Raw genomic sequence first — 18066 nt, forward strand, 5'->3', positions numbered from 1 at the left:
ATTTTGGTCCAACCCGTCCCGAAGCTGAACGATTTTATCGTATAGATAACCGTTAAACTCCTCAGCATGTCCCTGCAGCGGGTCATCCTGCTCCCCCTGGTGAAAGAGGGAACGAGTCACCCGAAACAGGGCGGCTGGGCGGTTATCTGCTGACGCAATGAGGGAGGAGGCGTAGCAACGCCTCGCTTCCCTCAGTGCCACTAGGTAAGTCCTAGTATAGGACTTCACTAGTGTCCGATCAGCCTCTGAACAGCTAGACCTCCAGGAGCTCTCTAGGCGTCTTCTCCGGCGCTTCATCCCCCTCAGCTCCTCGGAGAACCAAGGAGCCGGTTGGGACCTGCGCCGGGTCAGAGGCCGCAAAGGCACGACACGATCTAAGGCCCCCGCCACGGCCCGTTCCCAGGCCGCAACAAGTTCCTCAGATGTGCCGTGAGCCAGACCCTCAGGGAATGGCCCAAGCTCCGTCCGGAACCTCTCCGGGTCCATCAGGCGCCTGGGACGGAACCAACGCATCGGCTCCGTCTCCCTGCGGTATTGGATGGCGGTCAGAAAGTCCAGGCGAAGGAGAGAGTGATCTGACCATGACAAAGGTTCGATGACTATTTCCTTTAAGTCCAGATCTCTCAACCACTGACCAGAGACAAAAATCAGATCGAGTGTACCACCCCCAGTGTGGGTAGGGCCATCAACTACTTGAGTCAGGTCCAAGGCCGTCATGGAAGCCGTGAACTCCCGAGCTGCTGTCGATGACGAGCCGGAAGATGGCAAGTTAAAATCCCCCATGACTAAAAGTCTGGGGGTCTCAACTGCCACCCCAGCAAGCACCTCCAGGAGCTCGGGCAGGGCAGCTGTCACGCAGCAAGGAGCCAGGTACGCGACCAGCAAGCCCATCTGACATCTATGGCCCCACTTCACAAGGAGGGATTCACACCCGGCAATCTGAGGTACAGTGGTCTCCCTCGGCTCCAGACTCTCTCTAATCACAACCGCCACCCCCCCACCCCTACCCTGGGCTCTCGGCTGATGGAATGCACGGAAACCTGGTGGGCACATCTGTACCAGGGGCACGCCCCCTTCTGCGCCCAACCAGGTCTCCGTAATGCCTATAAAGTCCGCGGCACCCCCTGAATAAGGTCGTGAATTAGGGGGGCCTTATTGGCCACGGACCGTGCATTACACAACATCAGCCGAAGGCCCAGGCTCTGAGGGTCTTGACCATCCGGGAAACGGGAGAAGTCTGGGGGCTCGGGGCGCGCGATCACCTGCAAGCATCGAGCGCGCGCCCCCTTAACACGATCCGAGCCCCTGCTTCCGCCAAATCTGCCCCTCCCCCATACCGTGCAAATAGCACCACCCTCCACCAGTGGAACCTGAACTCCCCCCATAACCCTCGGACCTATTAACTCGCCGCCACGAGCATGCGCAGGAACTGATAACCCACCCGGCGGGTTTCCCCCAACACCCGCCCTACCCCTCCCACCCCTTAAAAATGCCCTATCTAAAAAACCCCAAAGGCTCTTCCTCTTCGCATGCCACCTCTGTGGATCCCAAGACCCGTCATTGAGGCCGGCCCTTGGTAATAGAACGGGCCATTCCTGCGAGGCGGGGGCACCTCGCAGGCGCAAGAGTTCCTGTACCGAATAACATAGACGCATCGTGAAAATAATACTTCGCTAGGGGATAGCAGTCGCCGGGAGATAATAATTGTCCGGGATGGCAAGGTATTAGTTCATAGTTCTTCACATGGATACCCATCGTCCGATAGTGGCTGATGCATGTAGATAGATAGGCTAAAGATGGAAAGATGGAAAAAATAGCCCAGTCCTGAAATCCATGGGGAAAAACGAGGTGGGTGGGTGGGTCTTCTTACCCTCGGCAATGTCTACAGCTGTTCTTGGGTACGTCCTCCGGCAGATCTCCAATCGGTCTCCAAGTCTCTTCCACCATAGTTCCAAAGAACAGTCTTGGCCAAAGATCCCAAAAGGCCATATAAGTGACGATGACAGTGCATAAATAATAGTGGAAGAAACAGGCCCGCAAAGGCCGGGACACCTCCAATAGCCACCACGCCTATTCCCTCCATTAAGATGGTCAAAAAATGAAGATCCTCCAGGCAGGCCCCACATTCACAATTAATCCAAAGGCCTGGCCACTCCTCAGATCCAGGGCCTTTCCCAGAAACCGGGCCAGGCACCTCTGGGGGAGGCCAGTAAGATGTAATAGGCCGTAGATCTCAAATACGGCAGAAGTGGGGTAAAACGTCCCCAGAGCACCTCCGTGCAGGGAAGGCAGTGGAGAAGCCGGTGAACTCTCAACCCCCTTCGTCCCGAGAAAACCAGACTGGGGGGAGGTAAACATACCCAGGTAGTCCAGTGCACAGCAGTCACAGTCAGCAGGCCATGATGGGCCAACAAGCCTATGATCCGTGGCTGCAGCCTCTCCTCGCACCACACGCCCAGGAAATGGCCGCCGTTCGCCACTCTCCCTCACCCGGCCTCGTTCTCGGCAGCCGTGACACCGAAAAGGCCCGCAGACCTCTCCCACGGCTGCCGAGCAGATGATAAAGCAGGCCGGGGGGTATAGGCGGCTCGGCTAGCCGCCTGGACGATGCCATCCCACGTCGATCATCCCGTCGGCGGCTCCGTTCGCCTAGCGAGCCACCATCTTGCGCATGCGCAGAGCCTTAGAGAGGAAAGCTTCATTCCTGCCATCAAACAGTAAAGTCAGTGCATGCATTGGTTTCTGTGCCCAGCCTTAGATCCGACCAGCAGAGCCACCCTGGAGCCAGTGAGGGGCCTCCTGCACCTTGGCCCTGACCCTGGGGAGGAGGCAGTAAGTGTGTGAGTTCTAGCATCCTGGATGAAAGGGAAGCATTCAGAACACAGTCAGCCTGGGGATGCCAGGCCCTGCACATCCTTGCCACTTCCTGTGCACGGGCCCAGGGGCGGCCCCTCAGATCTAAGTGTCAAAATATTCATGACTGGAAAGACATAGTAACAAGTCAGACAATTGGGAGCTGAGACAGAATGGAGCCAGGGCGTGGTTTTAGACTTCAGCTTCTGATTGTGTGCAGAGAATTGCAACTGAAACTATTTATTTTATTTATTTATTTATTTTGTCACAACAGTATATATAAGCATTGACATGTAACAACTATATAATATATAAGCATATATATGAGCATAAGTATGTAATAATTATATTAATTAGACAGGAACGGTAGGCACGTTTGTGCTCTTATGCACGCCCCTTACAGACCTCTTAGGAATGGGGTGAGGTCAATGGTAGACAGTTTTTGGTTAAAGCTTTGGGGATTTTGAGAAGAGACCACAGAGTCAGGTAGTGAGTTCCAAGTGTTAATAACTCTGTTACAGAAGACATATTTTCTGCAATCAAGATTGAAGTGGTTTACATTAAGTTTAAATCTATTATTTGCTCTTGTATTGTTGCAATTGAAGCTGAAGTAGGAAGGACATTGCAATACATGATTCTATGAGTTAAACACGGGTCCTGTTGGAGGTGGTGGAGTTCTAAGTTTTCTAAAGATTTCAAGTCTGGTGCATAAGGTATTTTGTTGTATTCAGAGGAGTGGAGAACTCTTCTTGTAAAATATTTCTGGACACGTTCAATTGTATTGATGTCTGAAATGTGGTATGGGTTCCAGACAGGCGAGCTGTATTCAAGAATTGGTCTAGCAAATGTGTCAGCCTCCACTCCAATCTTCGCATAAATTTTGTACAATTTATATTCAGTAGATAGAATGTAAAATGCTTCTTTCTGTAATGTAAAATAGTTAAGGAAATGAGATGTATCATTGCACCATACAGGGTAAGGGAAAGGGGCCTATTAAGAGTGTCGGCTGACATAACAGTGGGGGAGGGGTGATTAACGGCTGAGTGTTAAGAGCGCGGGCTTTTCCAACAGATACTGCATTCCTAAGATGATCGACAGCTAGAGACCGGCGGAGGAAGATTACCACGGGGGGCCGAGAAGGAGCTGGCATTGGACCAGACCAGCCTGACCTCCTGAAGGAGGAGGGACAAATGGGGGGATATGATATGTTAGCCATATTTTGTCTCAGATCCAACTTTGCACTGCTGCTATCCAGATTGTAATTAGTAAAAGTACTTTTCTTTATTGCAAATGAAGTCAAGGTGTATTCTTTCCTAGTTATAATCAGAGGCAGCCTGACATTAAGTTGGATCTCAAAGTATGTCGACCAACCAGGATTTTAACCAAAATACCGAGGGGGCCGACAGGAAAAAAAATGATGGAAGGCCAGCCACCCGCTGAGCCGAGGGAGGCGTCCGGAGGAATTTCTGCTGACACTTTTAACCCTGAGCTGGAAGATTGCAGAGCTTGGAGGATAGAGCAATTAAAACTGGAAGAGAAAGGGTGGAAACCGAACACCGAAGAGCTTCCGTCTGGGGTGACAAAAAGAAAATAAAAGGGGAAGGAGAGACTTTCAGATTGGAAAGAGGAAGAAGAGATAAGGGGCAAGCTCCAGCTGGAGGAGGCATTGCATCTTTTCCGTGAAGTGAAAGTAAGGCAAGCAGCTCGCCAAAGGTATGAATCCCCTATTCAGTCCTCCAGGTGGGAGGGAGAAGAGGAAAAAGATAATACAAAGGGGCCAGCTGGAGGAGATTCCCAAGGTGGAGAGATGTTCGTGCTTCGGAAAAGATAGCACAATTCTATAAAAAATATCCTAACAAACCCTAACTTTTCTCTTTTCTTTCTAGGACTGACGTCCTTCTTGCAAGAGGGCCGAATGTCAGCCTCCACTCCAATCTTTGCATAAATTTTGTACAATTTATATTCAGTAGATAGAATGTAAAATGCTTCTTTCTGTAATGTAAAATAGTTAAGGAAATGAGATGTATCATTGCACCATACAGGGTAAGGGAAAGGGGCCTATTAAGAGTGTCGGCTGACATAACAGTGGGGGAGGGGTGATTAACGGCTGAGTGTTAAGAGCGCGGGCTTTTCCAACAGATACTGCATTCCTAAGATGATCGACAGCTAGAGACCGGCGGAGGAAGATTACCACGGGGGGCCGAGAAGGAGCTGGCATTGGACCAGACCAGCCTGACCTCCTGAAGGAGGAGGGACAAATGGGGGGATATGATATGTTAGCCATATTTTGTCTCAGATCCAACTTTGCACTGCTGCTATCCAGATTGTAATTAGTAAAAGTACTTTTCTTTATTGCAAATGAAGTCAAGGTGTATTCTTTCCTAGTTATAATCAGAGGCAGCCTGACATTAAGTTGGATCTCAAAGTATGTCGACCAACCAGGATTTTAACCAAAATACCGAGGGGGCCGACAGGAAAAAAAATGATGGAAGGCCAGCCACCCGCTGAGCCGAGGGAGGCGTCCGGAGGAATTTCTGCTGACACTTTTAACCCTGAGCTGGAAGATTGCAGAGCTTGGAGGATAGAGCAATTAAAACTGGAAGAGAAAGGGTGGAAACCGAACAATCAAGAGCTTCCGCCTGGGGTGACAAAAAGAAAATAAAAGGGGAAGGAGAGACTTTCAGATTGGAAAGAGGAAGAAGAGATAAGGGCAAGCTCCAGCTGGAGGAGGCATTGCATCTTTTCCGTGAAGTGAAAGTAAGGCAAGCAGCTCGCCAAAGGTATGAATCCCCTATTCAGTCCTCCAGGTGGGAGGGAGAAGAGGAAAAAGATAATACAAAGGGGCCAGCTGGAGGAGATTCCCAAGGTGGAGAGATGTTCGTGCTTCGGAAAAGATAGCACAATTCTATAAAAAATATCCTAACAAACCCTAACTTTTCTCTTTTCTTTCTAGGACTGACGTCCTTCTTGCAAGAGGGCCGAATGTCAGCCTCCACTCCAATCTTTGCATAAATTTTGTACAATTTATATTCAGTAGATAGAATGTAAAATGCTTCTTTCTGTAATGTAAAATAGTTAAGGAAATGAGATGTATCATTGCACCATACAGGGTAAGGGAAAGGGGCCTATTAAGAGTGTCGGCTGACATAACAGTGGGGGAGGGGTGATTAACGGCTGAGTGTTAAGAGCGCGGGCTTTTCCAACAGATACTGCATTCCTAAGATGATCGACAGCTAGAGACCGGCGGAGGAAGATTACCACGGGGGGCCGAGAAGGAGCTGGCATTGGACCAGACCAGCCTGACCTCCTGAAGGAGGAGGGACAAATGGGGGCATATGATATGTTAGCCATATTTCGTCTCAGATCCAACTTTGCACTGCTGCTATCCAGATTGTAATTAGTAAAAGTACTTTTCTTTATTGCAAATGAAGTCAAGGTGTATTCTTTCCTAGTTACAATCAGAGGCAGCCTGACAAAATGTTTTATAGGCTCTGGTGAGTAGTGTAGTGTTTTTGGAAAAGAAGCTACACAAGATTAGATTTACAACTCTTAGAGCCTTTTTTGCTATGTAGTTGCAGTGGGCTTTGGCATTTAGATCATTTGATATGAAAATTCCAAGGTCTTTAACAGAGTGGGGGTCATCTGTAAGGTAATGTCCATCAAGCTTGTATTTAATGTTTGGGTTCTTTTTTCCAATATGTAAGACTGAGCATTTGCTGGTTGAGATTTGGAGTTGCCATGTTTTAGACCATTCGGATACAAAGTCAAGGTCTTTTTGAAGGGTAGTTGTATTGTTGGTGGTGTTAAATAGTTTGACATCGTCAGCAAAGAGAACACAATTACTTGTAATATGGTCACAGAGATCATTAATGTATAATATGAAGAGTGTTGGTCCAAGAACTCTGCCTAGGGGAACACCACTTTTGACAGGAACAGGATTTGATAGAGCATTGCCAATTTTGACCACTTGTTATCTGTTTGACAGGAACGCTGTTATCCAATTGTGGAGGGGTCCTGAGATGCAGTAGGATTTTAGTTTTAGGAGAAGATTATCATGTACCACTGAGTCAAAAGCTTTACAGAAGTCTATGTAAATTGCATGTATTGCTTTTCCTTGATCAAGATTTGTAGTCCATATGTTTTTGCAGTGGAGAAGTTGTAAATTACATGATAATTTTTTTCTGAAACCAAATTGTTTATTAGAGAGTAGGTTGTTTGTTTCTAGGTGGAGGGTAATAGATTGGTTGATGATAGATTCCATTACTTTGCAGGTGACGCAACACAAAGAGATTGGTCTGTAATTTTCAACTAGGCTGGGGTCTTGGTGTGGTAATTGGTGCATTCAATTTTTATTCGATTGCATATATTTCTATAGCAGTTTTTGAAATTTGCTACATAGCCCTTTTTGTTTCTTCCCCAGAGGGATTTATTATTATTATTATTATTATTATTATTATTATTATTATTATTATTATTGGTTTGGATTGGATTGGATTGGATTGGATTGGATTGGATTGGACTGAGACTATTGCCTCAGACTTTCCTTTCCTTTCGTTGCATTCAGTTCATACTCAGTAAAAGTACCTTTCTCTATAAACATGGAGTTGGGGTTTTTCTTTCTTGAATTTTGAATGGAGGCACACCTGACACATTGTCTGTTGCACACTGTTTCATCTTTCAACCACACCATTTTCCAAAGGTGAAAATGGGCTTGTTTTTTTTATGTCTTATGCCAAGATTGCTTAACCACCTTTGAAACTTCTCAGACAAATTCTGTCCCCCTGTCTGTTTGAATCTGACATACATTACAGCCATGCTGTCATTCTACAAGTGTTACTCATTTCCTGAACTGTTGCAAAACCTGTCTTATTTTTCAGTAAATAACAATACTCATATCTACTGTAATCATCAACTATGACTAATGCATATCTCGCACCTCCTACAGAGGGTGTCATAGGACCAATTCAGATAAGCATGAACTAATTGTAATACCCTGTTTCTAGTTCTAGCACTTTTCTTACTTACAGGATACATCTTAGCTTTTGATTCTTTACATACAGAACAATCCAAATATGCATTACACCTCTTCAATTTCAGCACCTCAGCAATATCCGGCATTTTCCCTAACATGTTAAAACTTGCATGCCCTAATCTTCTATGTATACAATTGTACATATGTATACATATGTACATATACATATGTATACAATTGTCATGTGTAGAAACATTTTTAAGTACATGTGCACAGTTATGTTGCATTCCCAGAACATACAGACCATCATTTTAACACCTTATGCAGGGGCCATTTTGGGTGAAGTGCAGCTGCTTTTACATTGTGTGTGAGTCAGTTGTGTTGTGTTGTGTTGTGTTGTGTGTAAAGTGTGAAAGTTGGTTTTTGGTACCTCTTATTGTTTTGTATACTTTGTTAATTATTTTTATTTATTGTTATTGACCATGCCCACCAGTCATCTGACAACCAAGCCACGCCCACCAATTAAGCCACGCCCACAGGACCGGTAGAGAAAATTTTTAGATTTCACCCCTGCTGGAGACCCCTCACATGTATTAGCTGACTATCTTCCAAGGCAAGGATTATGCTGGCTAATGCCTTTTCATTTTTTCTCTGATCCCCACTATCCAGGATTGCTAGTGGATCAGTAACAATCATCCACAACTCCTCCCTCTGCAGGTACATCTCCATCTTCACATTCCAGGAGAGGTAACTAGTCTCATTCAGCTGAGACACAAGGAAACCTCCTCCCATTACAATGACAGAGGCCATGCTGCCTGCTAACCACGATTTAAACCACTTACTCTGGTGCAAGCTTACACTGGGATTCTCTTCTCTCTAGGCTCTCCAGTTACTCTGGCCTTCTGGACTGGGCCTATAACCTGTCACAGTTTAGGCAGCATGACTAGTATTATGAGATAATACTAGTCACGCTACCAGGAGCAAAACACAGCACATAGCACACCTTTAGATAATTAAGAGTGCTTTTATCTACAGCTAAATATATACAGACTTATATGTGATAAATCCCTTATCACACAGCTACTGACACAAGGAGAGCAGTGAGATACACGAGAGAGAACATGAGAAGGAAAATGCTCTCTAATGGCTTCCCTTATATAGGCAGCTTCTGACACAGCTTCTTAAAGTGGCAGTAACACTGCTGCCTCATTCCCATTGCATCAGCTTTCAGTTGCCTCTGCTTACAATCTCTTATCAATTTACAGCTATTAAATCTACACACCCTGACAATTTCATCCCTTCTCATCCTTATGGACCGTAAGTATCTTCTTTATCTTGGATTATCTACCAGGAGCCTGGGAGGTTGAGGATTCTGTAAAAGATCTTAGCTGTACCTAGTACTGCACTCTTTTGATGTTGAGAGCTCTAATGTCATTCCTGGAATCTGCTAGAGCTACTCACTCAGTTTAGGAATCACAACATGTGTGGGTGTGGGTGTGTGTATAGGTGTAGGTGTAGATAACACACTAAGCCGAAACATAAACAAAGCACCCAGTGTAGTATGTGAGCTCTCTGACTGCTAAAGTGCTATCTACAATACCAGATACAATGGAAGAGCTAGAAAATGGTGAAATAAAGTTGACATGGTAGCACCACTATTGCATCCATAGTAATGCCTCTCAATATAAGATTCTCATATTTGATGTTTTCTATTATGCTTCAGAATTTATTTGACTCAAATATGATAGTGGGATACAGGTATATGCATATACTTTGGGAAAGCATGCATAAGATGGAAAACAAAAGATACTTATCATTTTAACTTCCATTCCTTGAAAAAATGTTTGCTATGCTTTAAAAACAACCTTTTTTTTTTAAATGTTGACTATTTTCAAGCAGCAAGAAAGAAGGAACAAAGGAAAAAGAAAATTGCAAAGCAATTCAAACACATAATGGAGGCCACCCTATAATTTCTCATTTTCAAGTGGATTGATGTCACATCATTTTGACATTTCAACTCAGACAGAAGGTGTATCAGCTGCATATGCATGATGACATCTGTAAGGTTTTGCCTCTCCAAATCTTCACAAGAAAGCAGGATTCTTGAAATTGAAGTTGTTCCAAAAGGAGCTTTTATTGAAAGGCTTATGATAGCAAGAGGTCTAGGCAGGAACTAAATCTTCCCATTTAAAAAACAGCAATTTGACAAATGGAGGCAGGGCTGACATCACAGTGATACTGTAATGCCTTAGCAGGGCTCTGCTAAGACAGCTGAATTCTACCTGTCAGGTGGCCCCCTTGGGTGCCCAAAGTCACTCCAGAGAGGTGACAAAGTAGAGGGGACACTCCATGGATTGAGAGGAGGTAAGCAACCCCTCACAGGTCTAGAGCAAGCCCTCAAACCAGAAGACGAAGACGACCAATATGGCCAGACCAAGCTGGGACAGCCGGATGGAAGAAGTGATTGAGAAGGATTGAGCAGCAGCGTGAGTGATCTGGGTGAGATTTTCTTTTTTCTAACCTCTGGGTGGAATTTTCCTCAAAATCTTTTCTTTTCTTTGAGAGTGTGATTCAAAAGGGGGAGGCAGGGTGTTCCGTTTCCCATTCCCCAAAGCTTAGCAGCGACTAAAATTTTGAACCTTTGACAAATCTGGAAAAAGCTTGATTTCATTTAAAAAATAATAGGCATGGGTCAAAACTTTTGGAAAGCCTGGATTGGTTCTCTTTGGGGTTTTTTTTTATCACATTAAAAAAATTGGAACTGATTTTATGGTTATTTAGTTTGATGGACTTTAAAAGGGGTTTTTTTCCCCTTCAAAATAAATACTGCAATAAAAACAGAAAACTAAGTAAGCACGACACCTAATGGTTGGAGAGGATACTAAAAGTGGAATAAAGAAGTCTGTTATGACTAGGGTGGTTATTTTTGGAAAGGAGTTTGAAACAAAACAGCACTTGTAGACTGCTTATTTTGAAAATTTGGAGATGCAGAGTGAAAATATTGAAAGGCTTTGAACTATGCTTTGAACTATGGTGTACTTTACCAAATTAAGGTCCCAATTAACCTGGTTAATAGACATAAGTAGATACAAGCAGAAATGGCAAGCAATCCTAATTTAAGCAAAGTAGGAAAGAAATCAATATCTGAACCATTATCTGCAGCATCAACATCAAGTCCATCAAGTCAAATATCAACAGAGAGCATGTTACAAGCAGAGAAATCAAATTCATTTCAAAAAGAGGTGATGACGATGTTTCAATCTTTACAGGAGGTGATAACAAAGAATCATAATGAGGTGAAAAGTGAGTTGGAAGAGGCGAAAGAAATGATATATGATATGAATGTCAAAAATAGGTAATTTCCAGCAGATGACAGAAAAAAATGAACAAAGGATTCAGATAATAGAGGAAAAATCAGAGCAAGCTGAGAAAAAAAAGGGAGAATATTAACGAAAGGCTTACATGGGGAAATAAAGAGTTGGAGAGAAAAGTGATTTTGTTGCAAATGGAAAAGGTCACATTTCCTGAGATTCCAAAACATAGAAGAGGAAAAAGGAGAAGACCTATTTGATATAATGACAGAATAGCTGGCAAATGCTTTACAAATTACAAAGCAGGAAATGCAAGCAGAGATTAATGAAATATTTTGAATACACACAACCTACATGAGAAGACATAATCTCCCAAGCGAAGTTCATGTCAGATTTCTCAAGAAGATGATAAGAGTTGAAATACTTTAAAAAGGTGAGAGATGAACCTCTGCAATATAAAGGCAAAGAAATTGTGGGGCTAAAACAGGTGCCAAGAAGAATAAGAAAGCTAAGAAGACAATATGAATTCTTGACAGGTCTGATTAATATGAATTCTTGACAGGCTGATTAAAAACAATGTAAATTTCAGATGGCTGATATCAGAGGAAATTTTGGTAACTTGGAATGAAAAAATATATAGATTGGACTCATTAGATAAAGCAAATGAATTTTATGAATATCAATTTGGAACTACTGAAGAACAGGGGAAGGGGAGAGGAAGTAGGGACGTGAAGGACAAAAAGAACTAGTAAATGTGGAAAAGACTACACGGCAAGAAGAAAGTGAGTCTGAGAAAACAGAACGAGAAGGAGCAAAAGAAAAGGAACAGAGAGAAATAAGATCAACTAGGACAATACAACCTATATACAAGTGAGAAAATGGAAGAAGAAATACAGATGCTATCAATTAACATAAATGGATTGAATTCACTAATGAAAAGGAAAAAAACCTTCGCAAAACTACAAAAATTAAACTTTTATTTATTTATTTTATTTTATTAAATTTTTATACCGCCCTTCTTCCGAAGGACTCAGGGCGGTGTACAGCCAAGGTAAAACACGAAATATATACAAATTTAAAACATTTAAAACCTAGCAAATTACAAAAAAGGCTGATAATTAAAATTTAGTTCTAAAATTTTAAAAATATTAATAAAACCCCAAATTAAAATTTAACACTATTATGCCAATAGTATTTGACTTAATTTGACTTAATTTGTCTCCAAGAAGTCCATATTCAAAAATAACGTAGTAAACTTTTAAACCCCTGATCTAAAAAATATAAATAAAATAAAATAATAAAATAAAATATTTGTGAAGCTGAGATTTGGTGTGTTTCTGTAGTGTTTCACTCTAACTACACAAGCACACACAATCTCACAAAGTTGTATGTGGCATTTTGTGTGTGCATGTGTGTGAGTCAGTTGTGTTGTGTTGTGTGTGTGTAAAGTGTGAAAGTTGGTTTTTGAGCTTTTTGTGGCTATGTGAGGTTCTTGCTTGTTGCAGGGGCCATTTTACGGGATCACTTTCTGCCACTGTTTGCCTCCCACTGACCCGTGCGCTCCCACAGGGAGAGCCTCCTCAGGGTGCCGTCAGCCAAACAATGTCGGCTGGCGTCCCCCAGGGGGAGGGCCTTCTCTGTGGGGGCCCCTACCCTCTGGAACGAGCTTCCCCCAGGACTTCGTCAACTTCAATGCAATTATGGATGCAAAACTGGACTATAGAAGCAGGAAAATAGGTAAAAAGGCATGGAAAACACTCCCTAGGACCTTCTTTAAAATGATCAAAGAACTATCACTTCAAGATACATGGAGAGAAATGAACTTAGAGAAAAACCAATATACATTTTACTCAGATAGACATCAATCATGGTCAAGAATAGATATGATATGGATGACACCAGAATTAAGAACAAATGTACAAGAGATAGAAATTAAAACAAATGGGCAGATCATAACCCAATGAAAATAAAATGGAAAGTCAAAGGAAAAAAGTGAGAAGGACGTTGAATCAAGCAATATTAAATGATAAAGAGTTCATAGAAACAATGGAGAAAGAAATGGACTTCTTTTTCAAGGAGAATAAAAAAGAATAGTCTTCACTACAAAATGTATGGAATAAAGCAAAAGCATACATCCTGGGATTAGTGATCACCTATACAGCAAAAAAGAACAAGGAAAAGAGACAAACACAAAAGAGATTAGCAGAAGAACACAAAAAAACTGGAAATAATTACAGAAAGAACCACTAAAAAGAAATTAAAAAAAACAAATGGAACTAGTAAAACATAAACTGAGTTTAATGGAAACAGAAGAACTACATGAAAGATTAAAAGAGTAAAACATAACTTCTTTGAAAATGCTAACAAACCAGGAAGATGGCTAGCATATAAATTGAAAAAGGAGAAACAGAAGAAACATACACAACTTGTTAGATGAAAAGGGAATCCTTCACTATCAAAATGAAACTAAAAAGAAAATAATCCAGAATTACTATGAAAAACTATATAATCAACAGAAGGTGTCAGAAGAAAAAATAAAACAATATTTGGAGAAAGCTGAATTATCCAAATTACCTGAAACAGTGAAGGTTATGCTAAATGAAAAGATAACAATGATGGAACTAACCGAGATGATCAAGTGAGAAAAAAACAGATGGATTACCGGCAGAACTTTATAAAGGTTTACAAGACACTTTGGGTTTGCCAATGTTGGAAGTTTATATGAAGTACTGTTAGAGGCCAAAATTCCAAACACATGGATTGAAGCAAATATAACTCTAATATCAAAAGAAGAATCAGATTTAATGCAGATAAAAATTATAGGCCAATATCTCTATTAAATGCAGACTACAAAATATATGCCTTAATAATTGCAGAAAGATTAAAAAGATTCCTGAATGAATTTATACACTCAGACCAGAACGGATTTTTATCTAAAAGGCAAATTAAGAAAATTAGAATTATTTTGAACACATTGGAATATTATGAAATGCATCCTGAAAAACAAATGGCATTGATATTCTTAGATACACCGAAAGCATTTGGTAATTTATGTTATTACAATTAAAATAAATGGATTTGGGGATAGATTTATTAACATGTTCGAGGCAATATATTCCAAGCAAATTGCAAAAGTGATGATTAATGGGGATATGACCAAGAACTTTAACATAAGAAAAGGCACAAGACAAGGATGTCCAGTGTCCCCACTACTATTTATATTAATATTGGATTTATATTAATATTGGAAGTACTAAATAGAAATATTAGACAAGACTCAGAAATAAAAGGAATGGAAATAAAAATAGAAGAATATAAGCTATAGGCATTCACAGATGACCTGCTATTTATTTTCGAAGAACCACAAGAATCTGGACCCAAGTTAATAAAAATAATAGCAGAGTACAGTGAGGTAAAATACTAGTTTAAAATGTCACAGAGAAACAAAAAAAGAGTTGATGGAAAAGATAGATATTCAGAGGCCGGATAGCTCAGGCTGGTAAGGCCTGTTATTGAGAACACAGAAGCCTGCAATTACTGCAGGTTCAAGCCCGGCCCAAGGTTGACTCAGCCTTCCATCCTTTATAAGGTAGGTAAAATGAGGACCCAGATTGTTGGGGGGGCAATAAGTTGACTTTGTAAAAATATACAAATAGAATGAGACTATTGCCTTATACACTGTAAGCCGCCCTGAGTCTTCGGAGAAGGGCGGGGTATAAATGTAAACAAAAACAAAAAAAAAGATATCTAAGAAAGTCAAATACTTAGGAGTTCAGTTAACAGCAAGATGCGCAACTATAAAAGAAGATAATTATACGAAACTGTTACAACAAATTAAATTAGATTTGGAGAAATGGAAAAACCTGCAGCTATTGTTGATAGGAAGGATAGCTACAGTAAAAATGAACATTTTGCTGAGATTGTTATTCTTATTCCAAATAATTCTGATAAAATTAAGAATTTTTTTTGAAGTACTAAACAAAATGATACTAAAATATATTTGGCAAGGGAAAAAAGCAAGAATATGATTGAAACTGCTTCAAGATACTAAACTGAAAGGGGGCCTTAGGTTGACAGACTGGGAGCTATACTACCAGGCTTCTGCACTTGTCTGGGTGAAAGGAATGGGTAAACTTGAGACACAAAAGACTATTAACTTTAGAGGCACATGATCTCCAACTGGGGTGGCATGCCTTTTTATGGTATGGGAAAAATATAATACATGGATATTTTCAAAGGCACCTTGTTAGAATTGTACTACTGTTAGTATGGGGGGAAATTAAAGAAAGACACTATATAAAAATACTAGTCTGGCTCTCCACAATGGAGGCACTGATTCATCCGAATGCGATTAATATGGAAAAAATTGTAAAGTATAAGGACACTTTGAATGATAAAGGGGAACTAAAATGCAAACAAGAATTTATTAACCAAGGTGACTACTGCAATGCTCTCTACATGGGGCTCCCCTTGAAGGGCACCCGGAAACTCCAACTGGTCCAGAATGCAGCTGCGCGGGTGATAGAGGGAGCACCTCGAGGCTCCCATGTGACACCGCTCCTGCGCGGTCTGCACTGGCTCCCGGTGGTCTTTTGGGTGCAATTCAAGATATTGGTTACTACCTTTAAAGCGCTCCATGGCATTGGAACGGGTTATTTACGGGACCACCTACTGCCCAGTAGCCTCCCATCGACCTGTGCGCTCCCACAGGGAGGGCCTCCTCAGGGTGCCGTCAGCCAAACAATGTTGGCTGGCGACCCCCAGGGGGAGGGCCTTCTCTGTGGGGGCTCCAGCCCTCTGGAATAAGCTGCCTCCAGGGCTTCGTCAACTTCCCGACCTCCAGACCTTTCACAGCGAGCTGAAGACGCTTTTGTTCCATCGCGCAGGGCTAGCCTAAATGCAGTTTTAAATGGGTTTTTTTATTTTTATTTTAGCTTTTCTATGCCATATATTGAATCAGTTTTTAATATTGTTTTTAACCTGTATTATATGTATTTTTATTGACTGTAAACTGCCCTGAATCCTTCGGGAGAAGGGAAGTATACAAACTGAATAAATAAATAAAATAAATAAATAAGTGATCGATCTAGCATGGTGGCCATATGTGCAAATACAATCAAGATATGAAAAAGAGGCAAGAATGCATGGTTTCTATAAAAGAACCAACAGAACTAGACCAGATATTACTAAGGACAAGCGAAAAATTAATTTTAAAAAATTATAGCCACTTACTGAGTATTAAAATGGAAGAAGAGCAAGTGAAAGGAACAATGTTAAGATGGGCTAAAAACTTTGGTTATTCAATAGAACTAGACAAATGGCAGAAATCGTGGGACAGAAACTGTAAATTAACAATATCAATGGCCTATAAGGAAAACCTATACAAAATGTTTTGTATGGCCCACCAGCGAGGTTAGCAAAAAATTTTGAAAACTTTTCCACCCAGCCAAGATGGTGAAGAAGGAGGCTGTCCCAGCGAAGGCGGAGGCAAAATCTTGCACTTAAAGCCAAGAAAGCTGTCTTGAAAGGGGTCCACAGTCACAAGAAAAAGAAAATCTGGACATCTCCCACCTTCCAGAGACCAAAGACCTTGCGGTTACGGCGGCAGCCCAAGTATCCCCGGAAGAGCGCCCCAAGCTTGACCATTATGCCATCATCAAGTTCCCACTGACCACAGAGTCGGCCATGAAGAAAATTGACGACAACAACACTGTGGTCTTCACTGTAGATGTGAAGGCCAACAGGTGCCAGATTAAACAGACGGTCAAGAAGCTGTATGATATTGACGTGGCCAAAGTCAACACCTTGATCGGCCCGACGGGGAGAAAAAAGCCTATGTCCATCTCGCTTCAGATTATGACGCGCTCGATTTGGCCAACTCAATGTTGGAAGTGTAATCAGACAACAGGTTCATATTATCATATGTGGTGGACATTCCCAAAGGCAAAAACATACTGGACTAAAATACATACTTGGTTAGAAAAAATGATAAAACAACACATAGATTTGAAATCAGAAATATTTCTGCTGGGGATACTACCAGAACAGTATAATAAATGTCAGGCTACCTCCGACTATAATTAGGAAAGAATTCACCTTGACTTCATTTGGAATAAAGAAAAGTACTTTTACTATTTATAGTCTTGATAGCAGCAAAGCTAAGTTGGATCTGAGACAAAATATGGCTAACATATCATATCCCCCCAATTGTCCCTCCTCCTCCAGGAGGTCAAGCTGGTCTGGTCCAATGCCAGCTCCTTCTCGGCCCCTCGTGGTAATCTTCTTCCACAGGTCTCTAGATGTCAGTCATCCTAGGAATGCAGTGTCTGTTAGGAAAGCCCGCGCTGATAACACTCAGTCGTTAATCACCCCTCCCCCACTGTTATGTCAGCCGACACTCTTAATAGGCTCCTTTCCCTTACCCTGTACGGTGGTATGATACATCTCATTTCCTTAATAGTTTTATAATACAGAAATAAACATTTCACATTCTATCTACTGATATAATCATTCAAAAGTATACGAAGATTGGAGTGGAGGCTGACATTCGGCCCTCCTGCAACAAGGACGTCAGTCCTAGAAAGAAAAAAGAGAAGTTAGGGTTTGTCAGGATATTTTTTATAGAATTGTGCTATCTTTTCTGAAGCACGAACATCTTCTTTGTTCACCCATTCAGCTTGGGATAAAGGGAAGTGTTTCCAAGCAATGAGATATTGAACTTTATTTCTATGTTTTCTTGAATCTAAAATTTCTTTTATTTCAAAGTGTTGTTCGCCTTCTATGAGAATTGGTATAGGAGGGGGTGTATGGTTAGGACGGAAAGTAGATGTGTGTTCAGGTTTCAGCAAGCTCACATGGAAAACGGGGTGAATTCTCCTAAGTGTTTTTGGTAAATCTAGTTGTACCGTCACGGGGTTGATGATTTTTACT

The 18066-nt window shown here is 41.8% G+C and overlaps 1 pseudogene; it reads left to right on the forward strand.

Moving 5' to 3' along the window:
• Positions 1–11070: 11070 nt before the first annotated feature.
• Positions 11071–17033, forward strand: LOC131198225 (large ribosomal subunit protein uL23-like; annotated as a pseudogene).
• The last annotated feature ends 1033 nt before the right edge of the window (positions 17034–18066 follow it).

This window comes from Ahaetulla prasina, chromosome 4, assembly GCF_028640845.1.
Source record: "Ahaetulla prasina isolate Xishuangbanna chromosome 4, ASM2864084v1, whole genome shotgun sequence".
Taxonomy (NCBI): Eukaryota; Metazoa; Chordata; class Lepidosauria; order Squamata; family Colubridae; genus Ahaetulla; species Ahaetulla prasina.